This window comes from Passer domesticus, chromosome 5, assembly GCF_036417665.1.
Source record: "Passer domesticus isolate bPasDom1 chromosome 5, bPasDom1.hap1, whole genome shotgun sequence".
Classification (NCBI taxonomy): domain Eukaryota; kingdom Metazoa; phylum Chordata; class Aves; order Passeriformes; family Passeridae; genus Passer; species Passer domesticus.
The window spans coordinates 67,239,360-67,261,647 of NC_087478.1; positions in this window are offsets into that span (position 1 = coordinate 67,239,360).

Consider the following 22,288-nt stretch of genomic DNA (forward strand, 5'->3'; position numbering starts at 1 on the left):
TTCAGCGTTGTGCGTAGGATATCTCCCAGACCCAAGCTGCCACCTCTGACAACTTGGGCTGCTTTGACAGTGCCAAGTGCCTCCTGCAAAGTGACATCAGGCACCTGGGCTGGTGACTTTGGTAGCCCGGCGAAACCGTCCGGAGCTTGTGTTCAGGTGCCTGTGGTCTGGCGTGGCTGGAGGCATGCTGAAATTCATAATTGCTCAGGATGCTTCTCAGTCCCAAGGTGCCACAACTACCAACTCAGGCTGGTTTGATGGAGCCAAGTGCCTCCTGCAAACTGTCATCAGGAACCTGGACTAGTGGGTTTTGCTTCCCAGGGAAAATGGCTGGCATTTCTCTACAGGGCCCTCTGTTCCCGAGTGCCTGGATGCCAGCTGAAATCCCGCATTGTACAGGATACCTCCCACACCCAAGCAGCCAGCACTGCCAACTCGGCCTTCTTTTAGAATGCCAAGTGGCTCCTGCAAAGTGACCTCAGGAACCTGAGCCGATGCCTTTGGTTTCCCAGGGAAAAAGACCAGCCTTGATGTGAGACTTCAGCTGGCCTAGAGTGGCCTTCCGAAGGTTGAACTTGGCATGGTGTGCAGGATGGCTGCCAATTCCAAGCTGCTAACATGGCCAATTCGGGCTGCTTTGACAGTGCCAAGTGCCTCCTGGAAAGGAAGATCAGGAACCTGGGCTGTGGAGTTTTGTTTCCCAGGGAAACAGTCCATCATTCGTGTTCAGTGGCCTCTGTTCTAGAGTAGCAGGCTACATGCAGAAATCCAGCATTGTAGAGGATGCCTCTCAGACCCAAACTGCCAGCACTGCCAACTCAGGCTGCTTTGACAGTGCCAAGCGCCTTCTGCAAACTTGCATCCGGAATCTGGGCTGGTGAGTGTTGGTTTCACAGGAAAAATGGCTGGCATTTCTGTTCAGGAGCCTGTGGTCCAAAGGGACTGGCTGCATTCTGAAATTCCGCATTGGGCAGGATGCCTCCCAGAACCACCTGCCACCACTGCCAACTGCGGCTGCTTTGACAGTGCCAAATGCCTCCTGCAAAGTGACCTCAGGAACCTGGGCTGCTGAGTTTGGTTTCCAAGGGAAAAGGCCAGTCTTGATGTTAAACTTCAGCAGGCACAGAGTGGCCAGCTGAAGGTCGAAATTTGGCATTGTGTGCAGGATGGCTCCCCTATCCAAGCTGCTACCACTGCCAACTCGGACTGCTTTGACAGTGCCAAGTACCTCCTGCAAAGTGACACCGGGAATCTGGGCTGCTGAGTTTGGTTTCCAAGGGACACGTGCCAGTGTTAGCTTTTAGGGGCCTGAGGGCCACAGTAGAGAGCTGCCTACTGAAATTCAGCGTTGTGCGTAGGATATCTCCCAGACCCAAACTGCCACCACAGACAACTTGGGCTCCATTGACAATACCAAGTTCCTCCTGCAACCTGACATCAGGCACCTGGGCTGGTGGCTTTGGTAGCCCGGCGAAACCGTCCGGAGCTTGTGTTCAGGTGCCTGTGGTCTGGCGTGGCTGGAGGCATGCTGAAATTCATAATTGCTCAGGATGCTTCTCAGACCCAAGGTGCAACAACTACCAACTCAGGCTGGTTTGATGGAGCCACGTGCCTCCTGCAAACTGTCATCAGGAACCTGGACTGTTGGGTTTGTCTTCCCAGGGAAAATGGCTGGCAATTCTCTACAGGGCCCTCTGTTCCAGAGTGCCTGGATGCTTGTTGAAATCCCGCATTGTACAGGATACCTCCCACACCCAAGCAGCCAGCACTGCCAACTCTGTCTTCTTGGAAAGTGCCAATTGCCTCCTGCCAACCGACATCAGGAACCTGGGCTGCTGAATTTGATATCCAGGGGGTTAGGGCTGGTTTTAATTGCAGCGGCCTGTGGTGAGACATGGCTAGATGCATGCTGAAATTCAGCATTGTAGAGGATGGCTCTCACGCCCAAGCTGCCAGCACTGCCAACTCGGGCTGCTTTGATAGTGCCAATTGCCTCCTGCAAACTGACATCAGGAACCTGGGCTGTGGAGTTTTGGTTCCCAGGGAAAATGGCTGGTGTTTCTCTATAGAGGCCTGTGGTCCAAATGGACAGGCTGCATGCTGAAATTCTGCATTGGTCATGATGCCTCCCAGACCCAAGCTGCCACCGCTGGCAACACGGGCTGCTTTGACAGTGCCAAGTGCCTCCTGGAAAGGAAGATCAGGATCCTGGGCTGTGGAGATTTGTTTCCCAAGGAAACAATCCATCTTTCATGTTCAGTGGCCCCTGCTCTAGAGTGGCATGCTGCCTGCAGAAATCCAGCATTGTAGAGGATGCCTCTCAGACCCAAGCTGCCAGCACTTCCAACTCAGGCTGCTTTGATAGTGCCAATTGCCGCCTGCGAACTGACATCAGGAACCTGGGCTGCTGAGTTTGGTTTCCCAGGGAAAAAGAACAGCCTTGATGTTAGACTTCAGCTGGCCTAGAGTGGCCTTCCGAAGGTTAAAATTTGGCATAGCGTGCAGGATGGCTCCCAGGTCCAAGCTGCCAGAACGGCCACCATGGGCTGCTTTGACAGTGTCAAGTGCCTTTTGCCAACTGACATCGGCAACCTGGGCTGGTGACTTTGGTGTCTCAGGGTTTAGGGTTGGTGTTCAGTACAGGGGTCAGTGGTCAGGTGCGGCTGGCTGCATGCTGAAATCCAGCATTGTACAGAATGCTACTCAGACCAAAGCCGCCACCGCTGACAATTCAGGCTGCTTTGACAGTGCCAAGCGCCTTCTGCAAACCGGCGCTAGGAACCTGGGCTGCTGACTTTGCCTTCCCTGGGACAAGTGCCAGTGTTATGTTCTAGGGGCCTGAGGGCCGCAGTAGAGAGCTGCCTATTTTGAAATTCAGCATTTTGCGTAGGGTACCTCCCAGACCTCTGACAACTTGGGCTGCTTTGACAGTGCCAAGTGCCTCCTGCAAAGTGACATCAGGAACCTGGGCTGGTGAGTCTTGGTTTGCAGGGAAAATGGCTGGCATTTCTGTTCAGGGGCCTGTGGTCCAAAGGGACTGGCTGCATTCTGAAATTCCACATTGGGCAGGATGCCTCCCAGAACCACCTGCCACCACTGCCAACTGCGGCTGCTTTGACAGTGCCAAATGCCTCCTGCAAAGTGACCTCAGGAACCTGGGCTGCTGAGTTTGGTTTCCAAGGGAAAAGGCCAGTCTTGATGTTAAACTTCAGCAGGCACAGAGTGGCCAGCTGAAGGTCGAAATTTGGCATTGTGTGCAGGATGGCTCCCCTATCCAAGCTGCTACCACTGCCAACTCGGACTGCTTTGACAGTGCCAAGTACCTCCTGCAAAGTGACACCAGGAATCTGGGCTGCTGAGTTTGGTTTCCAAGGGACACGTGCCAGTGTTAGCTTTTAGGGGCCTGAGGGCCACAGTAGAGAGCTGCCTACTGAAATTCAGCGTTGTGCGTAGGATATCTCCCAGACCCAAACTGCCACCTCTGACAACTTGGGCTGCTTTGACAGTGCCAAGTGCCTCCTGCAAAGTGACATCAGGCACCTGGGCTGGTGACTTTGGTAGCCCGGCGAAACCGTCCGGAGCTTGTGTTCAGGTGCCTGTGGTCTGGCGTGGCTGGAGGCATGCTGAAATTCATAATTGCTCAGGATGCTTCTCAGTCCCAAGGTGCCACAACTACCAACTCAGGCTGGTTTGATGGAGCCAAGTGCCTCCTGCAAACTGTCATCAGGAACCTGGACTAGTGGGTTTTGCTTCCCAGGGAAAATGGCTGGCATTTCTCTACAGGGCCCTCTGTTCCCGAGTGCCTGGATGCCAGCTGAAATCCCGCATTGTACAGGATACCTCCCACACCCAAGCAGCCAGCACTGCCAACTCGGCCTTCTTTTAGAATGCCAAGTGGCTCCTGCAAAGTGACCTCAGGAACCTGAGCCGATGCCTTTGGTTTCCCAGGGAAAAAGACCAGCCTTGATGTGAGACTTCAGCTGGCCTAGAGTGGCCTTCCGAAGGTTGAACTTGGCATGGTGTGCAGGATGGCTGCCAATTCCAAGCTGCTAACATGGTCAATTCGGGCTGCTTTGACAGTGCCAAGTGCCTCCTGGAAAGGAAGATCAGGAACCTGGGCTGTGGAGTTTTGTTTCCCAGGGAAACAGTCCATCATTCGTGTTCAGTGGCCTCTGTTCTAGAGTAGCAGGCTACATGCAGAAATCCAGCATTGTAGAGGATGCCTCTCAGACCCAAACTGCCAGCACTGCAAACTCAGGCTGCTTTGACAGTGCCAAGCGCCTTCTGCAAACTTGCATCCGGAATCTGGGCTGGTGAGTGTTGGTTTCACAGGAAAAATGGCTGGCATTTCTGTTCAGGAGCCTGTGGTCCAAAGGGACTGGCTGCATTCTGAAATTCCGCATTGGGCAGGATGCCTCCCAGAACCACCTGCCACCACTGCCAACTGCGGCTGCTTTGACAGTGCCAAATGCCTCCTGCAAAGTGACCTCAGGAACCTGGGCTGCTGAGTTTGGTTTCCAAGGGAAAAGGCCAGTCTTGATGTTAAACTTCAGCAGGCACAGAGTGGCCAGCTGAAGGTCGAAATTTGGCATTGTGTGCAGGATGGCTCCCCTATCCAAGCTGCTACCACTGCCAACTCGGACTGCTTTGACAGTGCCAAGTACCTCCTGCAAAGTGACACCGGGAATCTGGGCTGCTGAGTTTGGTTTCCAAGGGACACGTGCCAGTGTTAGCTTTTAGGGGCCTGAGGGCCACAGTAGAGAGCTGCCTACTGAAATTCAGCGTTGTGCGTAGGATATCTCCCAGACCCAAACTGCCACCACAGACAACTTGGGCTCCATTGACAATACCAAGTTCCTCCTGCAACCTGACATCAGGCACCTGGGCTGGTGGCTTTGGTAGCCCGGCGAAACCGTCCGGAGCTTGTGTTCAGGTGCCTGTGGTCTGGTGTGGCTGGAGGCATGCTGAAATTCATAATTGCTCAGGATGCTTCTCAGACCCAAGGTGCAACAACTACCAACTCAGGCTGGTTTGATGGAGCCACGTGCCTCCTGCAAACTGTCATCAGGAACCTGGACTGTTGGGTTTGTCTTCCCAGGGAAAATGGCTGGCAATTCTCTACAGGGCCCTCTGTTCCAGAGTGCCTGGATGCTTGTTGAAATCCCGCATTGTACAGGATACCTCCCACACCCAAGCAGCCAGCACTGCCAACTCTGTCTTCTTGGAAAGTGCCAATTGCCTCCTGCCAACCGACATCAGGAACCTGGGCTGCTGAATTTGATATCCAGGGGGTTAGGGCTGGTTTTAATTGCAGCGGCCTGTGGTGAGACATGGCTAGATGCATGCTGAAATTCAGCATTGTAGAGGATGGCTCTCACGCCCAAGCTGCCAGCACTGCCAACTCGGGCTGCTTTGATAGTGCCAATTGCCTCCTGCAAACTGACATCAGGAACCTGGGCTGTGGAGTTTTGGTTCCCAGGGAAAATGGCTGGTGTTTCTCTATAGAGGCCTGTGGTCCAAATGGACAGGCTGCATGCTGAAATTCTGCATTGGTCATGATGCCTCCCAGACCCAAGCTGCCACCGCTGGCAACACGGGCTGCTTTGACAGTGCCAAGTGCCTCCTGGAAAGGAAGATCAGGATCCTGGGCTGTGGAGATTTGTTTCCCAAGGAAACAATCCATCTTTCATGTTCAGTGGCCCCTGCTCTAGAGTGGCATGCTGCCTGCAGAAATCCAGCATTGTAGAGGATGCCTCTCAGACCCAAGCTGCCAGCACTTCCAACTCAGGCTGCTTTGATAGTGCCAATTGCCGCCTGCGAACTGACATCAGGAACCTGGGCTGCTGAGTTTGGTTTCCCAGGGAAAAAGAACAGCCTTGATGTTAGACTTCAGCTGGCCTAGAGTGGCCTTCCGAAGGTTAAAATTTGGCATAGCGTGCAGGATGGCTCCCAGGTCCAAGCTGCCAGAACGGCCACCATGGGCTGCTTTGACAGTGTCAAGTGCCTTTTGCCAACTGACATCGGCAACCTGGGCTGGTGACTTTGGTGTCTCAGGGTTTAGGGTTGGTGTTCAGTACAGGGGTCAGTGGTCAGGTGCGGCTGGCTGCATGCTGAAATCCAGCATTGTACAGAATGCTACTCAGACCAAAGCCGCCACCGCTGACAATTCAGGCTGCTTTGACAGTGCCAAGCGCCTTCTGCAAACCGGCGCTAGGAACCTGGGCTGCTGACTTTGCCTTCCCTGGGACAAGTGCCAGTGTTATGTTCTAGGGGCCTGAGGGCCGCAGTAGAGAGCTGCCTATTTTGAAATTCAGCATTTTGCGTAGGGTACCTCCCAGACCTCTGACAACTTGGGCTGCTTTGACAGTGCCAAGTGCCTCCTGCAAAGTGACATCAGGAACCTGGTCTGGTGAGTCTTGGTTTGCAGGGAAAATGGCTGGCATTTCTGTTCAGGGGCCTGTGGTCCAAAGGGACTGGCTGCATTCTGAAATTCCACATTGGGCAGGATGCCTCCCAGAACCACCTGCCACCACTGCCAACTGCGGCTGCTTTGACAGTGCCAAATGCCTCCTGCAAAGTGACCTCAGGAACCTGGGCTGCTGAGTTTGGTTTCCAAGGGAAAAGGCCAGTCTTGATGTTAAACTTCAGCAGGCACAGAGTGGCCAGCTGAAGGTCGAAATTTGGCATTGTGTGCAGGATGGCTCCCCTATCCAAGCTGCTACCACTGCCAACTCGGACTGCTTTGACAGTGCCAAGTACCTCCTGCAAAGTGACATCAGGAACCTGGGCTGTGGAGTTTTGGTTCCCAGGGAAAATGGCTGGTGTTTCTCTATAGAGGCCTGTGGTCCAAATGGACAGGCTGCATGCTGAAATTCTGCATTGGTCATGATGCCAGACCCAAGCTGCCACCGCTGGCAACACGGGCTGCTTTGACAGTGCCAAGTGCCTCCTGGAAAGGAAGATCAGGATCCTGGGCTGTGGAGATTTGTTTCCCAAGGAAACAATCCATCTTTCATGTTCAGTGGCCCCTGCTCTAGAGTGGCATGCTGCCTGCAGAAATCCAGCATTGTAGAGGATGCCTCTCAGACCCAAGCTGCCAGCACTTCCAACTCAGGCTGCTTTGATAGTGCCAATTGCCGCCTGCGAACTGACATCAGGAACCTGGGCTGCTGAGTTTGGTTTCCCAGGGAAAACGAACAGCCTTGATGTTAGACTTCAGCTGGCCTAGAGTGGCCTTCCGAAGGTTAAAATTTGGCATAGCGTGCAGGATGGCTCCCAGGTCCGAGCTGCCAGAACGGCCACCAACTCGGACTGCTTTGACAGTGCCAAGTACCTCCTGCAAAGTGACACCAGGAATCTGGGCTGCTGAGTTTGGTTTCCAAGGGACACGTGCCAGTGTTAGCTTTTAGGGGCCTGAGGGCCACAGTAGAGAGCTGCCTACTGAAATTCAGCGTTGTGCGTAGGATATCTCCCAGACCCAAGCTGCCACCTCTGACAACTTGGGCTGCTTTGACAGTGCCAAGTGCCTCCTGCAAAGTGACATCAGGCACCTGGGCTGGTGACTTTGGTAGCCCGGCGAAACCGTCCGGAGCTTGTGTTCAGGTGCCTGTGGTCTGGCGTGGCTGGAGGCATGCTGAAATTCATAATTGCTCAGGATGCTTCTCAGTCCCAAGGTGCCACAACTACCAACTCAGGCTGGTTTGATGGAGCCAAGTGCCTCCTGCAAACTGTCATCAGGAACCTGGACTAGTGGGTTTTGCTTCCCAGGGAAAATGGCTGGCATTTCTCTACAGGGCCCTCTGTTCCCGAGTGCCTGGATGCCAGCTGAAATCCCGCATTGTACAGGATACCTCCCACACCCAAGCAGCCAGCACTGCCAACTCGGCCTTCTTTTAGAATGCCAAGTGGCTCCTGCAAAGTGACCTCAGGAACCTGAGCCGATGCCTTTGGTTTCCCAGGGAAAAAGACCAGCCTTGATGTGAGACTTCAGCTGGCCTAGAGTGGCCTTCCGAAGGTTGAACTTGGCATGGTGTGCAGGATGGCTGCCAATTCCAAGCTGCTAACATGGCCAATTCGGGCTGCTTTGACAGTGCCAAGTGCCTCCTGGAAAGGAAGATCAGGAACCTGGGCTGTGGAGTTTTGTTTCCCAGGGAAACAGTCCATCATTCGTGTTCAGTGGCCTCTGTTCTAGAGTAGCAGGCTACATGCAGAAATCCAGCATTGTAGAGGATGCCTCTCAGACCCAAACTGCCAGCACTGCCAACTCAGGCTGCTTTGACAGTGCCAAGCGCCTTCTGCAAACTTGCATCCGGAATCTGGGCTGGTGAGTGTTGGTTTCACAGGAAAAATGGCTGGCATTTCTGTTCAGGAGCCTGTGGTCCAAAGGGACTGGCTGCATTCTGAAATTCCGCATTGGGCAGGATGCCTCCCAGAACCACCTGCCACCACTGCCAACTGCGGCTGCTTTGACAGTGCCAAATGCCTCCTGCAAAGTGACCTCAGGAACCTGGGCTGCTGAGTTTGGTTTCCAAGGGAAAAGGCCAGTCTTGATGTTAAACTTCAGCAGGCACAGAGTGGCCAGCTGAAGGTCGAAATTTGGCATTGTGTGCAGGATGGCTCCCCTATCCAAGCTGCTACCACTGCCAACTCGGACTGCTTTGACAGTGCCAAGTACCTCCTGCAAAGTGACACCGGGAATCTGGGCTGCTGAGTTTGGTTTCCAAGGGACACGTGCCAGTGTTAGCTTTTAGGGGCCTGAGGGCCACAGTAGAGAGCTGCCTACTGAAATTCAGCGTTGTGCGTAGGATATCTCCCAGACCCAAACTGCCACCACAGACAACTTGGGCTCCATTGACAATACCAAGTTCCTCCTGCAACCTGACATCAGGCACCTGGGCTGGTGGCTTTGGTAGCCCGGCGAAACCGTCCGGAGCTTGTGTTCAGGTGCCTGTGGTCTGGCGTGGCTGGAGGCATGCTGAAATTCATAATTGCTCAGGATGCTTCTCAGACCCAAGGTGCAACAACTACCAACTCAGGCTGGTTTGATGGAGCCACGTGCCTCCTGCAAACTGTCATCAGGAACCTGGACTGTTGGGTTTGTCTTCCCAGGGAAAATGGCTGGCAATTCTCTACAGGGCCCTCTGTTCCAGAGTGCCTGGATGCTTGTTGAAATCCCGCATTGTACAGGATACCTCCCACACCCAAGCAGCCAGCACTGCCAACTCTGTCTTCTTGGAAAGTGCCAATTGCCTCCTGCCAACCGACATCAGGAACCTGGGCTGCTGAATTTGATATCCAGGGGGTTAGGGCTGGTTTTAATTGCAGCGGCCTGTGGTGAGACATGGCTAGATGCATGCTGAAATTCAGCATTGTAGAGGATGGCTCTCACGCCCAAGCTGCCAGCACTGCCAACTCGGGCTGCTTTGATAGTGCCAATTGCCTCCTGCAAACTGACATCAGGAACCTGGGCTGTGGAGTTTTGGTTCCCAGGGAAAATGGCTGGTGTTTCTCTATAGAGGCCTGTGGTCCAAATGGACAGGCTGCATGCTGAAATTCTGCATTGGTCATGATGCCAGACCCAAGCTGCCACCGCTGGCAACACGGGCTGCTTTGACAGTGCCAAGTGCCTCCTGGAAAGGAAGATCAGGATCCTGGGCTGTGGAGATTTGTTTCCCAAGGAAACAATCCATCTTTCATGTTCAGTGGCCCCTGCTCTAGAGTGGCATGCTGCCTGCAGAAATCCAGCATTGTAGAGGATGCCTCTCAGACCCAAGCTGCCAGCACTTCCAACTCAGGCTGCTTTGATAGTGCCAATTGCCGCCTGCGAACTGACATCAGGAACCTGGGCTGCTGAGTTTGGTTTCCCAGGGAAAACGAACAGCCTTGATGTTAGACTTCAGCTGGCCTAGAGTGGCCTTCCGAAGGTTAAAATTTGGCATAGCGTGCAGGATGGCTCCCAGGTCCGAGCTGCCAGAACGGCCACCAACTCGGACTGCTTTGACAGTGCCAAGTACCTCCTGCAAAGTGACACCAGGAATCTGGGCTGCTGAGTTTGGTTTCCAAGGGACACGTGCCAGTGTTAGCTTTTAGGGGCCTGAGGGCCACAGTAGAGAGCTGCCTACTGAAATTCAGCGTTGTGCGTAGGATATCTCCCAGACCCAAGCTGCCACCTCTGACAACTTGGGCTGCTTTGACAGTGCCAAGTGCCTCCTGCAAAGTGACATCAGGCACCTGGGCTGGTGACTTTGGTAGCCCGGCGAAACCGTCCGGAGCTTGTGTTCAGGTGCCTGTGGTCTGGCGTGGCTGGAGGCATGCTGAAATTCATAATTGCTCAGGATGCTTCTCAGTCCCAAGGTGCCACAACTACCAACTCAGGCTGGTTTGATGGAGCCAAGTGCCTCCTGCAAACTGTCATCAGGAACCTGGACTAGTGGGTTTTGCTTCCCAGGGAAAATGGCTGGCATTTCTCTACAGGGCCCTCTGTTCCCGAGTGCCTGGATGCCAGCTGAAATCCCGCATTGTACAGGATACCTCCCACACCCAAGCAGCCAGCACTGCCAACTCGGCCTTCTTTTAGAATGCCAAGTGGCTCCTGCAAAGTGACCTCAGGAACCTGAGCCGATGCCTTTGGTTTCCCAGGGAAAAAGACCAGCCTTGATGTGAGACTTCAGCTGGCCTAGAGTGGCCTTCCGAAGGTTGAACTTGGCATGGTGTGCAGGATGGCTGCCAATTCCAAGCTGCTAACATGGCCAATTCGGGCTGCTTTGACAGTGCCAAGTGCCTCCTGGAAAGGAAGATCAGGAACCTGGGCTGTGGAGTTTTGTTTCCCAGGGAAACAGTCCATCATTCGTGTTCAGTGGCCTCTGTTCTAGAGTAGCAGGCTACATGCAGAAATCCAGCATTGTAGAGGATGCCTCTCAGACCCAAACTGCCAGCACTGCAAACTCAGGCTGCTTTGACAGTGCCAAGCGCCTTCTGCAAACTTGCATCCGGAATCTGGGCTGGTGAGTGTTGGTTTCACAGGAAAAATGGCTGGCATTTCTGTTCAGGAGCCTGTGGTCCAAAGGGACTGGCTGCATTCTGAAATTCCGCATTGGGCAGGATGCCTCCCAGAACCACCTGCCACCACTGCCAACTGCGGCTGCTTTGACAGTGCCAAATGCCTCCTGCAAAGTGACCTCAGGAACCTGGGCTGCTGAGTTTGGTTTCCAAGGGAAAAGGCCAGTCTTGATGTTAAACTTCAGCAGGCACAGAGTGGCCAGCTGAAGGTCGAAATTTGGCATTGTGTGCAGGATGGCTCCCCTATCCAAGCTGCTACCACTGCCAACTCGGACTGCTTTGACAGTGCCAAGTACCTCCTGCAAAGTGACACCGGGAATCTGGGCTGCTGAGTTTGGTTTCCAAGGGACACGTGCCAGTGTTAGCTTTTAGGGGCCTGAGGGCCACAGTAGAGAGCTGCCTACTGAAATTCAGCGTTGTGCGTAGGATATCTCCCAGACCCAAACTGCCACCACAGACAACTTGGGCTCCATTGACAATACCAAGTTCCTCCTGCAACCTGACATCAGGCACCTGGGCTGGTGGCTTTGGTAGCCCGGCGAAACCGTCCGGAGCTTGTGTTCAGGTGCCTGTGGTCTGGTGTGGCTGGAGGCATGCTGAAATTCATAATTGCTCAGGATGCTTCTCAGACCCAAGGTGCAACAACTACCAACTCAGGCTGGTTTGATGGAGCCACGTGCCTCCTGCAAACTGTCATCAGGAACCTGGACTGTTGGGTTTGTCTTCCCAGGGAAAATGGCTGGCAATTCTCTACAGGGCCCTCTGTTCCAGAGTGCCTGGATGCTTGTTGAAATCCCGCATTGTACAGGATACCTCCCACACCCAAGCAGCCAGCACTGCCAACTCTGTCTTCTTGGAAAGTGCCAATTGCCTCCTGCCAACCGACATCAGGAACCTGGGCTGCTGAATTTGATATCCAGGGGGTTAGGGCTGGTTTTAATTGCAGCGGCCTGTGGTGAGACATGGCTAGATGCATGCTGAAATTCAGCATTGTAGAGGATGGCTCTCACGCCCAAGCTGCCAGCACTGCCAACTCGGGCTGCTTTGATAGTGCCAATTGCCTCCTGCAAACTGACATCAGGAACCTGGGCTGTGGAGTTTTGGTTCCCAGGGAAAATGGCTGGTGTTTCTCTATAGAGGCCTGTGGTCCAAATGGACAGGCTGCATGCTGAAATTCTGCATTGGTCATGATGCCAGACCCAAGCTGCCACCGCTGGCAACACGGGCTGCTTTGACAGTGCCAAGTGCCTCCTGGAAAGGAAGATCAGGATCCTGGGCTGTGGAGATTTGTTTCCCAAGGAAACAATCCATCTTTCATGTTCAGTGGCCCCTGCTCTAGAGTGGCATGCTGCCTGCAGAAATCCAGCATTGTAGAGGATGCCTCTCAGACCCAAGCTGCCAGCACTTCCAACTCAGGCTGCTTTGATAGTGCCAATTGCCGCCTGCGAACTGACATCAGGAACCTGGGCTGCTGAGTTTGGTTTCCCAGGGAAAACGAACAGCCTTGATGTTAGACTTCAGCTGGCCTAGAGTGGCCTTCCGAAGGTTAAAATTTGGCATAGCGTGCAGGATGGCTCCCAGGTCCGAGCTGCCAGAACGGCCACCAACTCGGACTGCTTTGACAGTGCCAAGTACCTCCTGCAAAGTGACACCAGGAATCTGGGCTGCTGAGTTTGGTTTCCAAGGGACACGTGCCAGTGTTAGCTTTTAGGGGCCTGAGGGCCACAGTAGAGAGCTGCCTACTGAAATTCAGCGTTGTGCGTAGGATATCTCCCAGACCCAAGCTGCCACCTCTGACAACTTGGGCTGCTTTGACAGTGCCAAGTGCCTCCTGCAAAGTGACATCAGGCACCTGGGCTGGTGACTTTGGTAGCCCGGCGAAACCGTCCGGAGCTTGTGTTCAGGTGCCTGTGGTCTGGCGTGGCTGGAGGCATGCTGAAATTCATAATTGCTCAGGATGCTTCTCAGTCCCAAGGTGCCACAACTACCAACTCAGGCTGGTTTGATGGAGCCAAGTGCCTCCTGCAAACTGTCATCAGGAACCTGGACTAGTGGGTTTTGCTTCCCAGGGAAAATGGCTGGCATTTCTCTACAGGGCCCTCTGTTCCCGAGTGCCTGGATGCCAGCTGAAATCCCGCATTGTACAGGATACCTCCCACACCCAAGCAGCCAGCACTGCCAACTCGGCCTTCTTTTAGAATGCCAAGTGGCTCCTGCAAAGTGACCTCAGGAACCTGAGCCGATGCCTTTGGTTTCCCAGGGAAAAAGACCAGCCTTGATGTGAGACTTCAGCTGGCCTAGAGTGGCCTTCCGAAGGTTGAACTTGGCATGGTGTGCAGGATGGCTGCCAATTCCAAGCTGCTAACATGGCCAATTCGGGCTGCTTTGACAGTGCCAAGTGCCTCCTGGAAAGGAAGATCAGGAACCTGGGCTGTGGAGTTTTGTTTCCCAGGGAAACAGTCCATCATTCGTGTTCAGTGGCCTCTGTTCTAGAGTAGCAGGCTACATGCAGAAATCCAGCATTGTAGAGGATGCCTCTCAGACCCAAACTGCCAGCACTGCCAACTCAGGCTGCTTTGACAGTGCCAAGCGCCTTCTGCAAACTTGCATCCGGAATCTGGGCTGGTGAGTGTTGGTTTCACAGGAAAAATGGCTGGCATTTCTGTTCAGGAGCCTGTGGTCCAAAGGGACTGGCTGCATTCTGAAATTCCGCATTGGGCAGGATGCCTCCCAGAACCACCTGCCACCACTGCCAACTGCGGCTGCTTTGACAGTGCCAAATGCCTCCTGCAAAGTGACCTCAGGAACCTGGGCTGCTGAGTTTGGTTTCCAAGGGAAAAGGCCAGTCTTGATGTTAAACTTCAGCAGGCACAGAGTGGCCAGCTGAAGGTCGAAATTTGGCATTGTGTGCAGGATGGCTCCCCTATCCAAGCTGCTACCACTGCCAACTCGGACTGCTTTGACAGTGCCAAGTACCTCCTGCAAAGTGACACCGGGAATCTGGGCTGCTGAGTTTGGTTTCCAAGGGACACGTGCCAGTGTTAGCTTTTAGGGGCCTGAGGGCCACAGTAGAGAGCTGCCTACTGAAATTCAGCGTTGTGCGTAGGATATCTCCCAGACCCAAACTGCCACCACAGACAACTTGGGCTCCATTGACAATACCAAGTTCCTCCTGCAACCTGACATCAGGCACCTGGGCTGGTGGCTTTGGTAGCCCGGCGAAACCGTCCGGAGCTTGTGTTCAGGTGCCTGTGGTCTGGCGTGGCTGGAGGCATGCTGAAATTCATAATTGCTCAGGATGCTTCTCAGACCCAAGGTGCAACAACTACCAACTCAGGCTGGTTTGATGGAGCCACGTGCCTCCTGCAAACTGTCATCAGGAACCTGGACTGTTGGGTTTGTCTTCCCAGGGAAAATGGCTGGCAATTCTCTACAGGGCCCTCTGTTCCAGAGTGCCTGGATGCTTGTTGAAATCCCGCATTGTACAGGATACCTCCCACACCCAAGCAGCCAGCACTGCCAACTCTGTCTTCTTGGAAAGTGCCAATTGCCTCCTGCCAACCGACATCAGGAACCTGGGCTGCTGAATTTGATATCCAGGGGGTTAGGGCTGGTTTTAATTGCAGCGGCCTGTGGTGAGACATGGCTAGATGCATGCTGAAATTCAGCATTGTAGAGGATGGCTCTCACGCCCAAGCTGCCAGCACTGCCAACTCGGGCTGCTTTGATAGTGCCAATTGCCTCCTGCAAACTGACATCAGGAACCTGGGCTGTGGAGTTTTGGTTCCCAGGGAAAATGGCTGGTGTTTCTCTATAGAGGCCTGTGGTCCAAATGGACAGGCTGCATGCTGAAATTCTGCATTGGTCATGATGCCAGACCCAAGCTGCCACCGCTGGCAACACGGGCTGCTTTGACAGTGCCAAGTGCCTCCTGGAAAGGAAGATCAGGATCCTGGGCTGTGGAGATTTGTTTCCCAAGGAAACAATCCATCTTTCATGTTCAGTGGCCCCTGCTCTAGAGTGGCATGCTGCCTGCAGAAATCCAGCATTGTAGAGGATGCCTCTCAGACCCAAGCTGCCAGCACTTCCAACTCAGGCTGCTTTGATAGTGCCAATTGCCGCCTGCGAACTGACATCAGGAACCTGGGCTGCTGAGTTTGGTTTCCCAGGGAAAACGAACAGCCTTGATGTTAGACTTCAGCTGGCCTAGAGTGGCCTTCCGAAGGTTAAAATTTGGCATAGCGTGCAGGATGGCTCCCAGGTCCGAGCTGCCAGAACGGCCACCAACTCGGACTGCTTTGACAGTGCCAAGTACCTCCTGCAAAGTGACACCAGGAATCTGGGCTGCTGAGTTTGGTTTCCAAGGGACACGTGCCAGTGTTAGCTTTTAGGGGCCTGAGGGCCACAGTAGAGAGCTGCCTACTGAAATTCAGCGTTGTGCGTAGGATATCTCCCAGACCCAAGCTGCCACCTCTGACAACTTGGGCTGCTTTGACAGTGCCAAGTGCCTCCTGCAAAGTGACATCAGGCACCTGGGCTGGTGACTTTGGTAGCCCGGCGAAACCGTCCGGAGCTTGTGTTCAGGTGCCTGTGGTCTGGCGTGGCTGGAGGCATGCTGAAATTCATAATTGCTCAGGATGCTTCTCAGTCCCAAGGTGCCACAACTACCAACTCAGGCTGGTTTGATGGAGCCAAGTGCCTCCTGCAAACTGTCATCAGGAACCTGGACTAGTGGGTTTTGCTTCCCAGGGAAAATGGCTGGCATTTCTCTACAGGGCCCTCTGTTCCCGAGTGCCTGGATGCCAGCTGAAATCCCGCATTGTACAGGATACCTCCCACACCCAAGCAGCCAGCACTGCCAACTCGGCCTTCTTTTAGAATGCCAAGTGGCTCCTGCAAAGTGACCTCAGGAACCTGAGCCGATGCCTTTGGTTTCCCAGGGAAAAAGACCAGCCTTGATGTGAGACTTCAGCTGGCCTAGAGTGGCCTTCCGAAGGTTGAACTTGGCATGGTGTGCAGGATGGCTGCCAATTCCAAGCTGCTAACATGGCCAATTCGGGCTGCTTTGACAGTGCCAAGTGCCTCCTGGAAAGGAAGATCAGGAACCTGGGCTGTGGAGTTTTGTTTCCCAGGGAAACAGTCCATCATTCGTGTTCAGTGGCCTCTGTTCTAGAGTAGCAGGCTACATGCAGAAATCCAGCATTGTAGAGGATGCCTCTCAGACCCAAACTGCCAGCACTGCCAACTCAGGCTGCTTTGACAGTGCCAAGCGCCTTCTGCAAACTTGCATCCGGAATCTGGGCTGGTGAGTGTTGGTTTCACAGGAAAAATGGCTGGCATTTCTGTTCAGGAGCCTGTGGTCCAAAGGGACTGGCTGCATTCTGAAATTCCGCATTGGGCAGGATGCCTCCCAGAACCACCTGCCACCACTGCCAACTGCGGCTGCTTTGACAGTGCCAAATGCCTCCTGCAAAGTGACCTCAGGAACCTGGGCTGCTGAGTTTGGTTTCCAAGGGAAAAGGCCAGTCTTGATGTTAAACTTCAGCAGGCACAGAGTGGCCAGCTGAAGGTCGAAATTTGGCATTGTGTGCAGGATGGCTCCCCTATCCAAGCTGCTACCACTGCCAACTCGGACTGCTTTGACAGTGCCAAGTACCTCCTGCAAAGTGACACCGGGAATCTGGGCTGCTGAGTTTGGTTTCCAAGGGACACGTGCCAGTGTTAGCTTTTAGGGGCCTGAGGGCCACAGTAGAGAGCTGCCTACTGAAATTCAGCGTTGTGCGTAGGATATCTCCCAGACCCAAACTGCCACCACAGACAACTTGGGCTCCATTGACAATACCAAGTTCCTCCTGCAACCTGACATCAGGCACCTGGGCTGGTGGCTTTGGTAGCCCGGCGAAACCGTCCGGAGCTTGTGTTCAGGTGCCTGTGGTCTGGCGTGGCTGGAGGCATGCTGAAATTCATAATTGCTCAGGATGCTTCTCAGACCCAAGGTGCAACAACTACCAACTCAGGCTGGTTTGATGGAGCCACGTGCCTCCTGCAAACTGTCATCAGGAACCTGGACTGTTGGGTTTGTCTTCCCAGGGAAAATGGCTGGCAATTCTCTACAGGGCCCTCTGTTCCAGAGTGCCTGGATGCTTGTTGAAATCCCGCATTGTACAGGATACCTCCCACACCCAAGCAGCCAGCACTGCCAACTCTGTCTTCTTGGAAAGTGCCAATTGCCTCCTGCCAACCGACATCAGGAACCTGGGCTGCTGAATTTGATATCCAGGGGGTTAGGGCTGGTTTTAATTGCAGCGGCCTGTGGTGAGACATGGCTAGATGCATGCTGAAATTCAGCATTGTAGAGGATGGCTCTCACGCCCAAGCTGCCAGCACTGCCAACTCGGGCTGCTTTGATAGTGCCAATTGCCTCCTGCAAACTGACATCAGGAACCTGGGCTGTGGAGTTTTGGTTCCCAGGGAAAATGGCTGGTGTTTCTCTATAGAGGCCTGTGGTCCAAATGGACAGGCTGCATGCTGAAATTCTGCATTGGTCATGATGCCTCCCAGACCCAAGCTGCCACCGCTGGCAACACGGGCTGCTTTGACAGTGCCAAGTGCCTCCTGGAAAGGAAGATCAGGATCCTGGGCTGTGGAGATTTGTTTCCCAAGGAAACAATCCATCTTTCATGTTCAGTGGCCCCTGCTCTAGAGTGGCATGCTGCCTGCAGAAATCCAGCATTGTAGAGGATGCCTCTCAGACCCAAGCTGCCAGCACTTCCAACTCAGGCTGCTTTGATAGTGCCAATTGCCGCCTGCGAACTGACATCAGGAACCTGGGCTGCTGAGTTTGGTTTCCCAGGGAAAAAGAACAGCCTTGATGTTAGACTTCAGCTGGCCTAGAGTGGCCTTCCGAAGGTTAAAATTTGGCATAGCGTGCAGGATGGCTCCCAGGTCCAAGCTGCCAGAACGGCCACCATGGGCTGCTTTGACAGTGTCAAGTGCCTTTTGCCAACTGACATCGGCAACCTGGGCTGGTGACTTTGGTGTCTCAGGGTTTAGGGTTGGTGTTCAGTACAGGGGTCAGTGGTCAGGTGCGGCTGGCTGCATGCTGAAATCCAGCATTGTACAGAATGCTACTCAGACCAAAGCCGCCACCGCTGACAATTCAGGCTGCTTTGACAGTGCCAAGCGCCTTCTGCAAACCGGCGCTAGGAACCTGGGCTGCTGACTTTGCCTTCCCTGGGACAAGTGCCAGTGTTATGTTCTAGGGGCCTGAGGGCCGCAGTAGAGAGCTGCCTATTTTGAAATTCAGCATTTTGCGTAGGGTACCTCCCAGACCTCTGACAACTTGGGCTGCTTTGACAGTGCCAAGTGCCTCCTGCAAAGTGACATCAGGAACCTGGGCTGGTGAGTCTTGGTTTGCAGGGAAAATGGCTGGCATTTCTGTTCAGGGGCCTGTGGTCCAAAGGGACTGGCTGCATTCTGAAATTCCACATTGGGCAGGATGCCTCCCAGAACCACCTGCCACCACTGCCAACTGCGGCTGCTTTGACAGTGCCAAATGCCTCCTGCAAAGTGACCTCAGGAACCTGGGCTGCTGAGTTTGGTTTCCAAGGGAAAAGGCCAGTCTTGATGTTAAACTTCAGCAGGCACAGAGTGGCCAGCTGAAGGTCGAAATTTGGCATTGTGTGCAGGATGGCTCCCCTATCCAAGCTGCTACCACTGCCAACTCGGACTGCTTTGACAGTGCCAAGTACCTCCTGCAAAGTGACACCAGGAATCTGGGCTGCTGAGTTTGGTTTCCAAGGGACACGTGCCAGTGTTAGCTTTTAGGGGCCTGAGGGCCACAGTAGAGAGCTGCCTACTGAAATTCAGCGTTGTGCGTAGGATATCTCCCAGACCCAAACTGCCACCTCTGACAACTTGGGCTGCTTTGACAGTGCCAAGTGCCTCCTGCAAAGTGACATCAGGCACCTGGGCTGGTGACTTTGGTAGCCCGGCGAAACCGTCCGGAGCTTGTGTTCAGGTGCCTGTGGTCTGGCGTGGCTGGAGGCATGCTGAAATTCATAATTGCTCAGGATGCTTCTCAGTCCCAAGGTGCCACAACTACCAACTCAGGCTGGTTTGATGGAGCCAAGTGCCTCCTGCAAACTGTCATCAGGAACCTGGACTAGTGGGTTTTGCTTCCCAGGGAAAATGGCTGGCATTTCTCCACAGGGCCCTCTGTTCCCGAGTGCCTGGATGCCAGCTGAAATCCCGCATTGTACAGGATACCTCCCACACCCAAGCAGCCAGCACTGCCAACTCGGCCTTCTTTTAGAATGCCAAGTGGCTCCTGCAAAGTGACCTCAGGAACCTGAGCCGATGCCTTTGGTTTCCCAGGGAAAAAGACCAGCCTTGATGTGAGACTTCAGCTGGCCTAGAGTGGCCTTCCGAAGGTTGAACTTGGCATGGTGTGCAGGATGGCTGCCAATTCCAAGCTGCTAACATGGTCAATTCGGGCTGCTTTGACAGTGCCAAGTGCCTCCTGGAAAGGAAGATCAGGAACCTGGGCTGTGGAGTTTTGTTTCCCAGGGAAACAGTCCATCATTCGTGTTCAGTGGCCTCTGTTCTAGAGTAGCAGGCTACATGCAGAAATCCAGCATTGTAGAGGATGCCTCTCAGACCCAAACTGCCAGCACTGCAAACTCAGGCTGCTTTGACAGTGCCAAGCGCCTTCTGCAAACTTGCATCTGGAATCTGGGCTGGTGAGTGTTGGTTTCACAGGAAAAATGGCTGGCATTTCTGTTCAGGAGCCTGTGGTCCAAAGGGACTGGCTGCATTCTGAAATTCCGCATTGGGCAGGATGCCTCCCAGAACCACCTGCCACCACTGCCAACTGCGGCTGCTTTGACAGTGCCAAATGCCTCCTGCAAAGTGACCTCAGGAACCTGGGCTGCTGAGTTTGGTTTCCAAGGGAAAAGGCCAGTCTTGATGTTAAACTTCAGCAGGCACAGAGTGGCCAGCTGAAGGTCGAAATTTGGCATTGTGTGCAGGATGGCTCCCCTATCCAAGCTGCTACCACTGCCAACTCGGACTGCTTTGACAGTGCCAAGTACCTCCTGCAAAGTGACACCGGGAATCTGGGCTGCTGAGTTTGGTTTCCAAGGGACACGTGCCAGTGTTAGCTTTTAGGGGCCTGAGGGCCACAGTAGAGAGCTGCCTACTGAAATTCAGCGTTGTGCGTAGGATATCTCCCAGACCCAAACTGCCACCACAGACAACTTGGGCTCCATTGACAATACCAAGTTCCTCCTGCAACCTGACATCAGGCACCTGGGCTGGTGGCTTTGGTAGCCCGGCGAAACCGTCCGGAGCTTGTGTTCAGGTGCCTGTGGTCTGGTGTGGCTGGAGGCATGCTGAAATTCATAATTGCTCAGGATGCTTCTCAGACCCAAGGTGCAACAACTACCAACTCAGGCTGGTTTGATGGAGCCACGTGCCTCCTGCAAACTGTCATCAGGAACCTGGACTGTTGGGTTTGTCTTCCCAGGGAAAATGGCTGGCAATTCTCTACAGGGCCCTCTGTTCCAGAGTGCCTGGATGCTTGTTGAAATCCCGCATTGTACAGGATACCTCCCACACCCAAGCAGCCAGCACTGCCAACTCTGTCTTCTTGGAAAGTGCCAATTGCCTCCTGCCAACCGACATCAGGAACCTGGGCTGCTGAATTTGATATCCAGGGGGTTAGGGCTGGTTTTAATTGCAGCGGCCTGTGGTGAGACATGGCTAGATGCATGCTGAAATTCAGCATTGTAGAGGATGGCTCTCACGCCCAAGCTGCCAGCACTGCCAACTCGGGCTGCTTTGATAGTGCCAATTGCCTCCTGCAAACTGACATCAGGAACCTGGGCTGTGGAGTTTTGGTTCCCAGGGAAAATGGCTGGTGTTTCTCTATAGAGGCCTGTGGTCCAAATGGACAGGCTGCATGCTGAAATTCTGCATTGGTCATGATGCCTCCCAGACCCAAGCTGCCACCGCTGGCAACACGGGCTGCTTTGACAGTGCCAAGTGCCTCCTGGAAAGGAAGATCAGGATCCTGGGCTGTGGAGATTTGTTTCCCAAGGAAACAATCCATCTTTCATGTTCAGTGGCCCCTGCTCTAGAGTGGCATGCTGCCTGCAGAAATCCAGCATTGTAGAGGATGCCTCTCAGACCCAAGCTGCCAGCACTTCCAACTCAGGCTGCTTTGATAGTGCCAATTGCCGCCTGCGAACTGACATCAGGAACCTGGGCTGCTGAGTTTGGTTTCCCAGGGAAAAAGAACAGCCTTGATGTTAGACTTCAGCTGGCCTAGAGTGGCCTTCCGAAGGTTAAAATTTGGCATAGCGTGCAGGATGGCTCCCAGGTCCAAGCTGCCAGAACGGCCACCATGGGCTGCTTTGACAGTGTCAAGTGCCTTTTGCCAACTGACATCGGCAACCTGGGCTGGTGACTTTGGTGTCTCAGGGTTTAGGGTTGGTGTTCAGTACAGGGGTCAGTGGTCAGGTGCGGCTGGCTGCATGCTGAAATCCAGCATTGTACAGAATGCTACTCAGACCAAAGCCGCCACCGCTGACAATTCAGGCTGCTTTGACAGTGCCAAGCGCCTTCTGCAAACCGGCGCTAGGAACCTGGGCTGCTGACTTTGCCTTCCCTGGGACAAGTGCCAGTGTTATGTTCTAGGGGCCTGAGGGCCGCAGTAGAGAGCTGCCTATTTTGAAATTCAGCATTTTGCGTAGGGTACCTCCCAGACCTCTGACAACTTGGGCTGCTTTGACAGTGCCAAGTGCCTCCTGCAAAGTGACATCAGGAACCTGGGCTGGTGAGTCTTGGTTTGCAGGGAAAATGGCTGGCATTTCTGTTCAGGGGCCTGTGGTCCAAAGGGACTGGCTGCATTCTGAAATTCCACATTGGGCAGGATGCCTCCCAGAACCACCTGCCACCACTGCCAACTGCGGCTGCTTTGACAGTGCCAAATGCCTCCTGCAAAGTGACCTCAGGAACCTGGGCTGCTGAGTTTGGTTTCCAAGGGAAAAGGCCAGTCTTGATGTTAAACTTCAGCAGGCACAGAGTGGCCAGCTGAAGGTCGAAATTTGGCATTGTGTGCAGGATGGCTCCCCTATCCAAGCTGCTACCACTGCCAACTCGGACTGCTTTGACAGTGCCAAGTACCTCCTGCAAAGTGACACCAGGAATCTGGGCTGCTGAGTTTGGT